Source organism: Ips typographus, linkage group LG11 (genome assembly GCF_016097725.1).
Source record: "Ips typographus isolate SLU linkage group LG11, UJ_Ityp_2.0, whole genome shotgun sequence".
NCBI classification, from domain to species: domain Eukaryota; kingdom Metazoa; phylum Arthropoda; class Insecta; order Coleoptera; family Curculionidae; genus Ips; species Ips typographus.
The window spans coordinates 1903651-1919435 of record NC_138432.1 but is presented as its reverse complement, the minus strand read 5'-3'; the positions used below and the strand labels follow the sequence as shown (position 1 = coordinate 1919435).

The 15785-nt window shown below is 41.1% G+C and overlaps 1 pseudogene; it reads left to right on the top strand.

Moving 5' to 3' along the window:
• Positions 1-13130: 13130 nt before the first annotated feature.
• Positions 13131-14739, top strand: LOC145735628 (uncharacterized; annotated as a pseudogene).
• Positions 14740-15785: the final 1046 nt, after the last annotated feature.

Genomic DNA, 15785 nt, shown 5'->3' with positions numbered 1-15785 from the left:
CTCTGACTACTACCGTGCACACACCCTATACACAGCCGCCCTTACCGTACAAGCCTGAAATTAAGCCGCAACTTCGAATATGTGATGTAAATCCAAGTGATTTGTTTTTCTTAATAATGCATTACAACTTATACATCCTACATTCAGATCAAATATGGATTATGGATTTACAGATTAAGAAAATGTCTAGAAAGAGTATTTCTATCTACTCTGTATTTCCTTTTTTGCCTAAAATAGAAAAAATTACGGCCGCCTATCAAAGACCTAATAATGAATTAGTTTTAATTGTAAATAAGGAAATCTATGTTATAAACGATAAAAATTTTAAGCTAAGTAGAAAACTTTATTAATCAGATCTACAGATTCCCTATTGAAAACGATTTGATTGGGGCAATCAACACCTATAGCGGGAAAACCATATATTTTTTTAGCGATAATTATTATTGTATAATCAATGAATGTTCCTTCACTGTAGAAAACTATGGGTATATTTCGAAAGACTTTAACGGAATTCCTCCAGCTATAAATGGAGCTTTCCGTTATACCAATGGGTTGTTGTATTTTTTCCAAAATCAGCGCTATTTTGAATATGATGAATTTTCAAATGCTTTAAAAAAATCTGATCAATTAAGTTTAAGCATCTTTGACATTCCCTGTCCAAATTTGTCTTTGTATGAACAACTTAAAATACTACTTACTCATATAACAAAGGTTGTAAATAAATAAAAAAAACATGTATAAAGTACATAATTAGCAGGTTTATTACAGCCCCCACAAAGCACGCCTATTTCATGTAATCTAACTACATGATTACAATGCTGACAAAAATAAAAATCCATTATTTCAGAACATCGTAGGGAATTGAGAAAGTCCACCTGCCCCTTCGCCTCCTCGTTTTCGTGTGGCGCGAGTAACAGCTCTTCAAACGGAAGGGGTGGTATTGGCAATAACAATTCTTTAAAACAACAGCAATTTTCTGCATCCAAAACGGTTTTACTCGACACCTGATCCATTTCAAACACCGTCATTTTTTTTTTCTCTGTCTAAACTAAAATAGAATTTTTACTGTAACCTCATCACAAATGCATAATCACTTGCGTGGGTGATGCAGTTCATGCGTGGGTAATGCAGTTCATATGTAAAAGCTTGGCTTTCACGAGTCAAGTAAATTAATAATATAAACATTTGCATAGGAATGACTTCATATATTTTATTCCTTTATCACATCCATTGGAAATGTGGTAAGCGAGGCGGAAATGTGGTAGACCTCCCCCCTCCCCCAAATGCATATAAAACCAGTCAACAAGAGTTGAAAACATTAGTCTACGCACAAACGTACCTATCTACCTGAAACAAAACAATCATGAACCTAACCAAAATTAACGAATCCGGCAGTTTGGTTGAAAAACCTCTACTAAAGTTTCAACAACTTGAATTAAACCAATTGTATCCCTTGCACAACCTAAAAGTGGTCAATTCAAAATTTGGTGATGTGGTTCGGGCCGAGTTGTCTGACAGCGTGGTGTTTTTGCCTAGTCGGATGACGGCACCCATTAAAGACAGTTTGGCGGAGTTTATACCGCTGAAATATGGCCTAAAATTTTTAGGTATGAAAGTGGTTAGTGGTTTATCACCCACACCAATTGTGGAAATAACGGAAATTTTTAAGTATAATTAAAATATATTTAGGTGTAATACTAATCATGCTTTAATCATTTCAGAAAGATCGAAGATGTCAGATTGTACTCGAGCTGCAGCGGAAATCAGCGTACACACCCTTGAGTTATTCCGAAAAGCCTACGCCATATTGGTACTTCAGCCAGTACCTGAAGAAGTAGCAGAATGGTTGAAAAAAATTTCAATTTCAATTAGACAAGTGCAAACTGTACTGCGGCGGCGGCGGTCGGACAACAATGTGGGTGTGTGCAAAAAACTTTTAACTAATTTAGGACATTTCAAAAGGCTTAAGATACTTTTTAAAAATTTAAACAATCACGTAGGTGGTGGTTTAAACAGAAAAAAAATATCTGATAGAGTTAAATGGTTAGATGTATCTTTAGCGTTTAACAGTAGGATAAGATCAGGTTTAAAAATTAATTTAGTACATAAGCAGATTGGAGATTTTTTTGTTGATGCAGAAGGTTTATTTAAGCGTCGAATTTCAAACATTTTAAAAAAATATAATATGATTAAAGTAAATAGCACATTTTGCGGTGAATACATTATTAAACGGCAGGATAAGTTAAAAATTGAATTCAAATATTTTAATACCTCAAATTTTATTATTGATGGCAGTACAAATTTGACCCAGTGGTTTCGTGATAATATCACAAATTTAATTTTAACTAAAATGGAGGAATTTCAAGAAAAGGATAGTGGATGGGCGTTATCAAAAATTGTCAGTTTAGAAATAAACATTAATAAATATGAAGTTGGACATGGCGGTTCGTCATACATACCACTTCCACAGGAAATTGCGAATAAACAAGCTTGCATTAATATTAAAAATAATGACAATGCATGTTTTTTCTGGAGTGTAATGGCAGCCCTTTTCCCAACACATAAAAATTCGGACAGGGTTTCTTCTTATCCAAATTATAAAAGAGTGTTAAAAACTAATGGTATCGAAGCAATGTCTCTGTCTAATATTCCAAAATTTGAAAAACTCAATAAAATTTCAATTAACGTGTACATGCTTGAGTTGGAAAAGCAGGGTTATGTTACCGTTCCAGCCAGGCTCACTAGTCAAAAATTAGAAAAACATGTCAATTTACTTTTAATTCAAAACAAATATACCATTAAATGTGATTATGCTATACAAGAAGATGAGACGGAGCTGAAATACCATTATTGATGGATCAAAGACTTGTTTAGGCTTTTATTTAAACAGATAAATAAATATAGATGTAAAAAATTTGTTTGTGATAGATGTTTAAATTATTTTAATAGTAATGATAAATTAAAAAAACACTTTTTCGACGACTTACTTTGAAAGTACCTCATGTACGCTTCCATTTAGAAGCAGAAAGGGGTTATTTGCCGCGCGCGAGCAGAAAGAGAGATTTTCTGCTCTAGAGCGTTTTCGCTTTCTACTAACAATCTAGTCACCAACTTTTTTCGGCGTTTCCATAACAACGCTTGACATACCTGTTTGAAATAACCACATTCCGTCAAAGTGATTTATCGGTGACAATGAGTTCGAGCGACGAAAATGATGTGAGTTGTCCTTCTAATCCACCCCACAGCAGTCGTCGAAAAAATATCGTCTATATTTCGAGCCAAAAGTACTTTTGCCGCTTTTACATGATTGCAGCGTTCGGCTTCGCCTCAAGCTGCAAATTTCATGTGCAAGCGGCAAATATATACTTTCCGCTCTTAATATAGAATATACTATTATGTGAGCAAAAAAATTTTAGTCAAATTACATTTCCGCCTTATGATTATGTGGAGTTCAAAAATTATTGCTATAAACAGACAACACCTTGTAACGAAGCGTTTTAATTCGTTACTAATATTCCACCGAACGGGTGAAACTGTGCACCGTAGATTATTGTAAATACGCTTCTGTGTACGGTTTGACGAAATTGGGGAGGGGGTAAGCCTCGAGCAACGTACCGATCGGAACTGTGGCGCTCCTGTGTTGAGCGGCGGTGGCCTCCCACCACCGACGCGTCATTATAGTGGGGGCCCTGCGATTAGTATAAATGTAGCTCCGTAGCATTTAGCCGGCAGTCTCGCACCGCCTTCGCAAAACTCTCTCTCTGGTTTACCGATCCGAACCGTTCCGTCCGTCCGTAACCGTTGGTGGCGTAGTGTCGCCGGGCTTGCTCATCATGTAGGCGCATGTCGCATGATGCCCCTTTTCCCTGTGTTCTGGCGTATGGTCGGAGCACGTCCTTCACCCTTCTTTCCCCCCTGTTGGCGTAGAGTCGCAGGGATACCTGGTCGTGTAGGCGCATGTCGCACGATGCTCCTTTACCCTGTGTTCTGGCGCATGGTCAGAACACATCCGTTCCCCTCCTGTACCCCCTGTTGGCGTAGAGTCGCAGGGTTACCTGGTCGTGTTGGCGTAGTTTGCATGACATTCCCCTACCACGTTTTGGCGTATGGTCGAACGTGGTCCTGTCCCGAACCGAGTATGGCGTAGTGTCGTACGGACGTTCGTCCTTTGGGTCCTGGCGTAGTGTCGGAATCCGTCTCCTGCTCTTTCTTAAGGTAGTTCTCACCAAAGCGAGACGGCCGCCGAACATTGCCGCGTTAGCTTTAGGCACCGTAGGTTAAGCACGCGTTCGCTAGGTTAAGACCGGAAGTTTATGGTTAAGGGGTACTTTTTAAGTTTCTTGCACCGTGCGGAGTTTTTAAGTTTGTTTTAAGTTTCACCGTATACTTTCCCGAATAAAGAGAGTTGTTTTGTTAACAGTTTGTTTTACTCATCCTTGCGGGTTCTGACAAACCCAGAAACTTCGTTCTCCACTGTTTAAAAGCCGCCCGAAGGCAATCGTGTTCCTACTGGCACGTAACGACTCAGTAGGTGGCGCCCGAGTTTAGAGCCGGTGACTAGAGTCATTTTAAAAACGCGTCACAAATTTGGCGCCCGAGCAGGGACCTTTTTCTTTTTTTTAGTAGAGGGGACCATACGAAGTAAGTTCTTGAGCTCCGAAAGGTTTGAGGGATTAGAAAGTCCGTAGTTAGTCATTGCCCAAATTATAGCCGGTTCGTAGTTCGTAATCTTTTGCGGTTTAATCAGTTGTTTGCAGGAACCTACCGCCCGTCCGCCGTAAGTGACTCCACCAACATGGCAGAGGTTTCTTTCCTGTTGTAAAAGGTATCCGAGACTGGCGTTAGTTTGTTGTTTTTTAGAGCTCCGTGAGGTCCGGAAGTAAACCACTGACCGTGCCTGGAGGATGCGCCGTGGCATCTTGGTAGGTCAGGTCTGACTGTGCCTGTAAAGATGGATGGGATATCTTGGAGAGCCGACGGACCGTAAACCTCCTGGTGGGTACATGGGAGTACCTTGGAGGACCTTGTCTGTGACTCCTGGAGGATATCCGGGACATCTTGAAGAGTCAGGCGAGGTTTTCTAAACGTTTTTCAGGGGCACCCGTTGAACCGAACTGACTGGCTGTCCATGGACCGTATACCCGAGTTCCAACTCCGTTGCAAAAGGGATGGCAGCCCAGAAAGTGGTTCTGTTTGTTGTTGTTGCCTCGGATACCATACCAGCTTCGCATGATACTAACTGACGCTTTGTTTTTTTTTTTGGGCAAACCGGACCGCCGCCGATCCGTTAAAATTAAGTTATTTGAGGAATACGATGTTATGTTTTCTTTTTCGTTTTTTTTTTCTCTCTGTTTAGTGGTTCTGGGATTTACGACTTTGTTTACCTGTACCGTAATTTACAAGTTAAGTATGACGCATTATAGATGCCAAAGGACTTTACCATTCCGCCCAGACAGGCGTCAACTGGCCCGCTGGCTCGCCCGGTATTGGACCGGCACCATAAGCGCGAGCAGAACGCTAGGCGTACCAGGGCCGTAAAAATCTTGGTCCGGGAGGCCAAGTTACTTACTGCCGCTTACCAGCGGGTGCCGACCCGACCGGCGCCGGCCAGGAAACAGGCCCCTAAGAGGCCCTCTCCGGAAGGGTCTCCTATCCGGTGGCCATCGCCCATACCCCGGATGCTGTCGCCGATCCCGGACACCCCACCACGCCAACCGGTCCCGGACGAGGTCCCGGAAAGGGACGATTCAGCATCCGCCCCGACGACATTGGGGGATTTTGTCCAGGGCCACCCAAACCCTGATAGTTGGAAGCCGTGGGTGGTCGAGGCCCTACGGGCGTTGAGGCCACAGGGCGTGGAAGGCCGAGTGCGCCGCAAGCTTCCCGTGTCCGGCGGCGGTTGGGTCCGTGTGACCCTCCCAAAACCCTAGTTACCCTTCCCCTTGTCCTTTTGTTTCTTTTTTGTTGTTTTGTTAGAAAATACCGTTGAGTTGTTGATTTACGTCCGATTCCGATGAATAAAGTTTATTTTAGTACCGTTTTGCCTCGCTTTTGTGAAAACAAGCTGAATAACCGTCATGACTAGCACCGCCGAGCAATTAGCCCAGGAGTTGGCCGAGGTCCTGGCTGTCGCCCTGCCCAGGGATCTAAAACCGGCTATAGAGGGGGAAGATCCGTTAAAGACGATACCGGACCAACCTATTGGCCCAGTACCTTTTACTTTGCTCCGGCATGAGTGGACGAGGCTGAGTCGGGCTGCCCTGTTCATCCCGGTGGGGCCGGACACCTGTTGGCGATGCGGGGAACATGGGCACAGCCGGCAGGGATGCCCAACGCAAAACCCCGCCATCTTGTTTTGCCCAGGTTGTGGGAGACTGGGAGTCCTCTCCCGTAACTGCACTTGCTCTCCGCCTCCGCCTCCGACCCGACTGCTGACCCCGGCTCAGTACAGGGCGGCTGAGCCTTACCTGGTCCGGATACGGAATGCCGACGCTGGCGGGAATTCAGCGTTAGCATGCCGCTGTACGTTCTGTAGATAAGTTTTTTTTTACCGTTGTCTAGAGCTTAGGCCACCGCATTATTTTAGTTCTCCGCATTGTTGTGGTGCTCCACGTTATTTTAGTTTTCCGCATTGTTGTGGTGTTCCACGTTATTTTAGTTGACCGCATTATTTTAGTGTTCCACGTTAAGTTAGTTAGTTAGACTTATAAAAATTAGTTTAGTAGCATGTCGGCAGTATGTAAATTTTTTTTTTTCTTCAAAATATTTGATTTTTTCGCTTAACTTTTACACAAACACTACTAAACAGAAATGCTAAAAGCACACATTTTGCTTTTAGTATTGTAATCCACAAAATTCGTATACTGGGTGTTTAGCGCTAAATGTGGAACGTGGTCTGAAAAAATTAAAGTGACGTTTGACAGTGACGGGTGTGAAAGATGAGAGAAGAGAGACACTTAACCTAAGATGAGTTTGGTTTTCCGCGCGAACGTTTTTTGCTATATTTATGTTTGTTCACCCTAACTTTAATAAAATCTAATGTTTAACCACAGTCTAAAGGTTCTATTATTGAAAAGTTACTAATAACATATTTTTGGTCCTTCGAGTCGAATGTATCTGTTTAAAATCACAGACTATCAACAATTGCGAAAGTTCCAGTCTAATTGATGCTTTTAACAAGTCTAAAAGAAGCCGAAAGTGAAACTAATCTCCAGATTAGTCCAGATCGACATACAGTGTGTCCAGCAAACAAGAGTTTTTTGCAATCAGCTGCTGATGTGCTAGATTAAGGTCAGTACCATATCCTTTTCTTATTCTTCATCCTACTTGTGATTTCCCTTGTATATTGGTTCAAAATGTCTGCTACTGATACAGTTGTGACTGAAAAACACCGGGCTGTGACTGAAAGAAAGCAAGCAAAGGTTTTTTCAAAGGTTTCTTGATCAGCTTTTAACCTCAGTTTCCAGTTTACATGGTGTTATTGACTATAAGACTATTGAGCGTAAGCTTATATTAGAGCTAGAATCTCGGTTCTGATGATGAAGGTTTATTACAAGAATTTGATGATATTCAATGCCAACATGAATTAGAGTTGGATGATGAAAGTTTAGCCAATGCGGAAGGGGTGAGGATTGAATTTGAAAATAAATACTATGCATCAGTTAGCCTGGCAAGGGAAATTCTTAATTGCTATTATGAATCTAATAAACAACATTCCTTTAAACCTGAAGAAGATATCAGGGCATCTAGGTCTAATGTAGGAAATTCCCTTGCTGTAGGTCCCAATATTAAGTTTCCAGACATAAAATTACCCACATTTAAGGGTGACCATGATTCCTGACTGGAATTTCGGGACACTTTTGATACTCTTATAAATAAAAATCAATCATTGGATGATATCCAGAGGTATCACTACTTACGTTCATGTTTGGAAGGTTCTGCGGGTCATATTATAAAATCTTTAGAATTTTCAGCTGCGGCTTATGAGTCTGCTTGGAAAAGTCTTCTTGATCGCTACGATAATGAAAGCGTTTTGGTATATTGTTACGTACGAAATAGAGTTTTCGTCCGTTAACTCGTTTGATTTGTGTTTTTAATGTACATGGGCCTAGTTACACTAGTAGACCGATTCCGATCGCTTAAATCCTCCAATTGCACTTTGTGCACATTTTGTTGTAAATGTGGGTGCGTGACCTGATAAGTTATCAGGTGCCGTAGTCACGTGATTGGTTTCGATTTTTGTCGGGGAAGCGTCGGTTTGTGGTCGTGTTTCTTTGTGTCAGGTGCCATGTGGCCTATTTAATCACCCCACTTTGTGATATCGGTCTCTTTACCACTACAGCACCCGAACTGCCGACATCTGACTTTTTTCTGATCGGTGTGGCGCGTGTGTGAATTAGAATTTTTAATCCGTAAACATCTGGCCGAATTACGGGTAAATTGGTTTTATTGTGAGTTCTTTTGAATTATTTTGTATCGGCCCAATTTTCCAACACAGCATTGTGTTCCGCCCAACCGGAGATTCAGAGATTTTTCCAACCGGACATTCAGGGACTTTTCCAACCGAGATTCAGAGACTTTTCTAGCCGGAGATTCAAAGACCTTTCCGACCGGAATTTCAAGGGTTTTCCCGACCGAATAACATTTCAATCGGGGACTGAATCAGCCTGACTGGGACTGCTTTGTCCAGAGTTTTCCGGACCAACCCACGTGTTGGAAAAGCCGATCACCGGCCACAAAGTTTCAAAAGGTCAGAGTCGAACCACCACAATTCCTCTCTTGATTTAGTTTTATTCAATTTTATTTTATTTTTATTTTTTTAGTTATATTAGTTTGCTCTAAACAACTTCAACACTTGTCATCACCTCTGGTCACCTTTTTGGTTGCCGGAACAAGTGTTGAAGCTGTTTGTTCGTTTTCCCTGGTGTTCTGCTGTTTTCTGCCTTAGGTACCTGTCACCAGTCTCTGGACCCCATTTCCTACCTGGAAATCAGCGGTGGCCACTACTGACGACTGGGAAGAGGATACTGGAGGTTCCAGGACCCAAACATCGTCTTTGACAGCTGGTAAGGGCAATTAAAGACAGTGTGGCACTGGGAAAACTTTTCTTGTTCTTTTTCCATTTGTTTTAAGTTCAACTTCGATTTTGTTTTCTTTTATTTTTTCTTGTTAATTACTTCAATAATTTGTTTCTCGGCAATTATTTTTTCTTGTAAATTTTGTAAAATTGTAAATATTGTTACGGTTTGGGCCTACTATGCTCGATACTCGATGAAACCGATGCGCCGCAATATCTGGCCGGGCGCGTATTAAAGTAGGCCACAGTTAGGAAGCGCCGCACCTGGAAGATTCGAAGCAAATCGCGAAGCGTTTCGCGGTCATTCTAGAACGTGGTTTGCGAATATAAAAGAAGCGGCGTTGACGACGGCGTAGTTAGTTAGTATAAGTGTAGTAGTGAATTTGGGAACGCGGTAGAGTTTAAATAGCGGAGTAATTGTGGAATTGTAGTAGTGTTTTTAGTAGCTGTGTTAATTATTGTACGGAGTGTTTTGAAGTGTAAATAAAGTTATTAATTGTTGAGTTAAATTGACTTTGTGTGAACCCACGGGAAAATCGTAACAATTGGTGTCAGAAGTGCGATCAGACGTTAGTGCGACGTGAATTGGAACTAAACTTCGGGTTAAAGACTTGTGTTCAGGACCGGACTAGAGATTTTCGGAACAGTGGTGTGTTAAATTTATTTTATGCCAATAACAAGACGTCAAAGTGCAAACATGGAGGCCCAATTTGCAGCTATGCTTAAACAAGCCAAAGAAGAACAAGAAAAGATGCGAAAACAAAACAAAGAAAAACAAGAAAAGATTCGAAAACGAAACAAGGAAGAACAAGAAAGGATTCGACAACAAGAAGAAAGAATTCGACAACAAGACAGAGAGCGGCATGAAAAGCGTAACGTAGAAATATTGAACGTTCTAGCGGGGACCAAGACAGAAATCCAAGAGTATGTAACCCATAGTCTCAATAAAATTCAGAATGATGTTCGGGAGGACATTAATAAAATTCAGAATGATGTCAAAATAAAGCTACGCGACTTAGAGCGGAAAATTGACAGCAGAAGAGTCAACTCTACAGTGATCACCGGAAACGGGCTCAACAAGATCAAGCCTCCCACATACGACGGTCAAACTTCATGGGCAATGTACCAACTCCAATTTGAGGCCGCTGCAAATGCAAATGGATGGAGTAACGAGGAAATGGCTGTAGCACTAATAGTGGCATTACGAGGACCTGCATTGGAGCTGTTACAGACTCTGCCTATCGCCCAACGAAGCAACTATGACGCATTAGTAGCTGCATTAGAACGACGTTATGGGGATCAACATAAGAAAGGACTGTATCGAACGCAATTAATGGCAAGACAGCAGAAAACTGGTGAAAATCTAGAAGAGTTTGAAACCGAAATTCGTCGCCTTGTGCATCTGGCTTACCCAGCCGTCCCGGATGAAATCCAAGAAGAACTTGTGGCACAGTATTTTGTAGATGGGATTCGAGATCTGGAGGTAAAGAAATGGCTGAAGATGTTCAAAGGGAGCAACAACAGCGAATTACTGGTTCGAGCGCTGGAAATTGAAGCTGCGTGCAATGATTTAAAGCCAGAGCCTATTCAAGAGGAGAGAGAACCGCCAGCCGATCATGTTGCTACATCAATAAATAAAATTGAATCAATGGTCGGCCAATTAGTGCAACAAATGGCAGCATCAGCATATGGCCAGTCCACATAGTTAGAACGGTCACGCCCGATCACTAGAGTGGAATGTTATCGATGTGGACGCAAAAGACACTATAGAAGGAATTGCAGACAGCGGTCTTGTTCTCCAAACCCACAGTGTCGACGAAATCAGGACATCAGAACAAATCACCGGAACTCCTCTGTTAAAAGAAATATTACATGTTATATTTGTGGACGTAAAGGACATTACCAATGGAATTGCAGACAGCAGTCTCGTTTACCGACCCCGCGGAACTGGCGTAACCAGGAGCAGGAAATGAAGAATCCGGAAAGACATTTACCGCGATATGTAGAGGATCGTCAAGCTTTGGATAGTGACTTAAGGTACCGGAAAGGACAAATTCATAATGGTTGGAGGATTATGGAGAGGAAGAGCAGCGTTTCTAAGGAAGACATAATAAAAGGACAGCGCTCAGACTCAGATTTGAAAGTAATCAGAAGATGGTTGGAGAAGGATTTGAAACCGGATTGGCAACAGATTTCCAGATGTTATGATGAAACCTCACGTTAATGAGATTTCACATTTTTAATTAGATAGCTCAAGGTCGTGGATTAATTGCATGAGCTCATAACTAGCTATAGATGAACACACTTGGATATACTGCAGGAAATCAAACGAACCACTTGTTATATATGTACACGTGTATATTACAAATTAAAAAACAAAACTACAATATTTACAACTTTACAAAAATTTACAAAATTTACAAAAGTTGCCGAGAAACAAATTATCAAAGGAATTTAAATTAAAATAAAAGAACACAAAATTGAAGTTAAATTTAAAACAAATGGGAAAAAAACGAGAAAAGTTAAATTTTAAATTTAAAAAAAAAACAGGAAAAGTTTTCCCAGTGCCAAACTGTCTCTAACTGCCCTTACCAGTTCTTAAGACGATGTTTGGGTCCTGGAACCTCCAGTATCCTCTTCCCAGTAGTCAGTAGTGGCCATCGCTGATTTCCAGGTAGGAAATGGGGTCCAGAGACTGGTGACAGGTACCTAAGGCAGAAAACAGCAGAACACCAGGGAAAACGAACAAACAGCTTCAACACTTGTTCCGGCAACCAAAAAGGTGACCAGAGGTGATGACAAGTGTTGAAGTTGTTTAGAGCAAACTAATATTAACTAAAAAATAAAAATTAAATTAAACCAAACTGAATCAAGTGAGGAATTGTGGTGGTTCGATTCTGACCTTTTGAGACTCTGTGGCCGGTGGTCGGCTTTTCCAACACGTGGGTTGGTCCGGAAAACTCTGGACAAAGCAGTCCCAGTCAGGTTGATTCAATCCCCGATTGAAATGTTATTTGGTCGGGAAAACCCTTGGATCTTTGGTCGGAAAGCCCTTGAAATTCCGGTTGGAAAAGTCTCTGAATATCCGGTTGGAAAAATCTCTGAATATCCGGTTGGGCCGAACACAATGCTGTGTTGGAAAATTGGGCCGATACAAAATAATTCAAAAGAACTAACAATAAAACCAATTTACCTGTAATTCGGCCAGATGTTCACGGATTAAAAATTCAAATTCACACACGCGCCACACCGCTCAGAAAAAAGTCAGATGTCGGCAGTTCGAGTGCTGTAGTGGTAAAGAGACCGATATCACAAAGTGGCGTGATTAAATAGGCACATGGCACCTGACACAAAGAAACACGACCACAAACCGACGCTCCCCCGACAAAAATCGAAACCAATCACGTGACTACGGCACCTGATAACTTATCAGGTCACGCACCCACATTTACAACAAAATGTGCACAAAGTGCAATTGGAGGATTTAAGCTATCGGAATCGGTCCACTAGTGTAACTAGGCCCATGTACATTAAAAACACAAATCAAACGAGTTAACGGACGAAAACTCTATTTCGTACGTAACAATATGGACCAACAGTAAGGGGTTACTGGTTGCAGTGGAATTCGCTTCGACTGCGAGATGACTTAATTGCTCGCAAATGGGAAAGTCCAGACGGAAAACGCTTTGTTTACCAAAGAATAGTGCCCAATTCCTGCAAAGAGAATGTGCTGCGAGAACTACATGACAGACGCGGAGGAGGACACTTTGGAGTAAACCAGACTTTGGCTAGAATAAGAGATCGATTTTACTGGATTAACTTCAGAAAGGACGTTGAGGAATGGTGTAAACGGTGCGACCAGTGTTCGTTACAGAAGGGATCCATCACAACTCGGGAACTTGAGAGAGAAAAGATGAAACCAAACAACGACCGTATGAAGATGACACTGGACCACAGACCAACTGGTGGCAATTATAAGGAAGGTGATGGCCGTGTGGATGTTTCAACCCAGGAGGAGCAAAGGATTAAGTCAAAGATGGCAACGACACTGGGAGGGACCTTACCATGTGGTAAAAAGGTTAAATGACGTCGCGTACAGAGTCCAACGCAGCCCCAAAGGCAAGATGAAAATTGTCCATCTGGACAGACTCAAGAAATACCAGGGACTAGTTGAAGCGGATCGGGACGATCAGCTTTAAGAGGGGGGCAGTGTTACGGTTTGGGCCTACTATACTCGAGTCAGGATGAAACCGATGCGCCGTAATATCTGGCCGGGCGCGTATTAAAGTAGGCCACAGTTAGGAAGCGCCGGACCTGGAACAATCGTTAATATTCGACGCAAATCGCGAAGCGTTTCGCGGTCATTCTAGAACGTGGTTTGCGAATATAAAAGAAGCGGCGTTGACGACGAGTAGTTAAGAGTGTGAGTAGTAGTGAATTTAAGAACGCGGTAAAGTTTAAATAGCGGAGTAATTGTGGAATTGTAGTAGTGTTTTTAGTAGCTGTGTTAATTATTGTACGGAGTGTTTTGAAGTGTAATAAATTTATTAATTGTTGAGTTAAACTGACTTTGTGTGAACCCACGGGAAAATCGTAACAATATTAACAGTAGTAAGTAGGCCATGAAAATAAAAGACAAACTCCTATCTAAAATATTGACAAGTAACGTCAAACTTTTGTCACACGCAGCTCAATAATGTTGATTGCGTATAATTTGAGTAATTTTTAATCAGAATAACTCTAACAAATAATGAAGCCGTTGACATGATTGCGATTTATTTCGAGTGTTCTCAAAATGCAGCTAAGCTGCAAGACAGTACGCGGTACGGGACCCAGATCGCCGTCATTACCGGAGTAGAATGTTTCCGCGCTTGGTACAGGGATTACGCGATACTGGAAGTTTTCGTTGTCCTAAACGTCGAAGGCGTCGCAATGGAACGACCGAAGAAAACATTATCAATGTATTGGCTTACATAGAATTTGATAGACATGTAGGAACTAGAACATTGTCTTTAGACTTGGGAATAGCACGAACAACTGTTAGAAATATTTTGAAAGATTATAGGTATATAATTTTATCATATTCCAAGTATCTTCTCTGGACCGACGAGGCTACGTTTAATAGTGATGGTAGAGTAAACCTTCATAATATGCATTAATGGTCCGCTGATAACCCGCATTGGTTAAGAGAATTGCAGCACCAGGGACGCTGGAGCCTAAATGTGTGGTGCGGTATCATTGGGGACAGAATTATTGGACCTCATTTTTTTGATCAAGCTTTAACTGGTAACCGCTTGTTAGAGTTTTTGATCAACGACTTGCCAATTTTGTTGGAAGATGTGCCACTCGAAACTAGGAGAACTATGTTTCTGCATATAGATGGTTGTCCGGCACTTTATTCAATTAATATCCGAAACCATATTAACGGGACCTTTTGAGAACGCTGGATAGGAAGGGAAAGCCTATTTCCTTGGCCGGCAAGATCTCCCGACTTGACATGTCTTGATTTTTACTTCTGGGGACGCTTAAAAGATATTGTTTTTCAAACTTCACCAACAACACGAATAGATATGGAAAACAGAATTCGAAACTCAATCAACGGAAGAAATCGAGGCTGCGGTTCTGTCGACTCAAGGAAGACTGGAACAATGTATCGAATATGACGGAAGACAATTTGAACACAAAAGGCAATAATCTTTTCTTTTTTTTTTAAGTTTTTTTTACTTTATTTAAAAGGAGAATCGCTTATAAATACGAAAACGTGTGAGGAGTTTGTCTTTTATTTTCATGGCCTACTTACTACTTGCCCTCTTATCGAAAGCAACCGATGGATTTTTAAATGGGCATATATAAATTTTCTTGGTTTGGTATTTTTTTAAATAATTTGAGTTAGGAAAAATATATTAAGATGCGGTTTGCGCAGGCTTATTATTTGTCATTTGTCTATTTTCTAGTCTAAAAAAAGTCATATCATCGCATTTAAATTTTTCGAGAAAATCCAATATTTTGGATCGAATAACGCCCTCTATCGGCGGCCGTGTAGGTCACAACTGTCATTATCACAAGAATCCTAAAAGCCCAAGAAATGCTCTTTTCAATGATACCAAATTTATCCAAATCTATTAAAGCCGTTTCGAAGTTACAGGCATTTATTTAAAACAACATTCAAATACCAACACCACTTTATTTCGAAAGATTGAGAAAAACTGTTTTTACAAAAAATGTTCGACTTTAAGTGTTAACATTGAAACGCAAATACTTTTTTGTTACATTCATTGGAAAAAATCACAAGAAACGTAACTTTATGTAATACAAGATGGCGCAAACGCCCTCTGGCAGCCATCTTGGAAACTTGAACATAATTTCCAGCATTTTCCTTTGCCCACTTAACCTATAAAATGTTTTACCGTAACTCTCCACGATCATTAGTTTCGGAGGTACAGACGCTTACCTCGCTTATTTGCTCACCCTGTACATAACTCTGTAAATAACCCTAGACAATAAACATCGTTATAAGTACAAAGCCTACATATATGTATGTGTATATTTACCTATAGGTTGGTAATGCAGGTACCTGTTGCATGCAGTTCATGGATGCTATAGTTAATTTTGATCATAGATGCTACTGTCAAACTCCGAGTTTTTTTCACTAAATCGACTAAGGGTAGATATAGGAATAATATCCTGTCAAAAACTCAGAAAGGCCGGG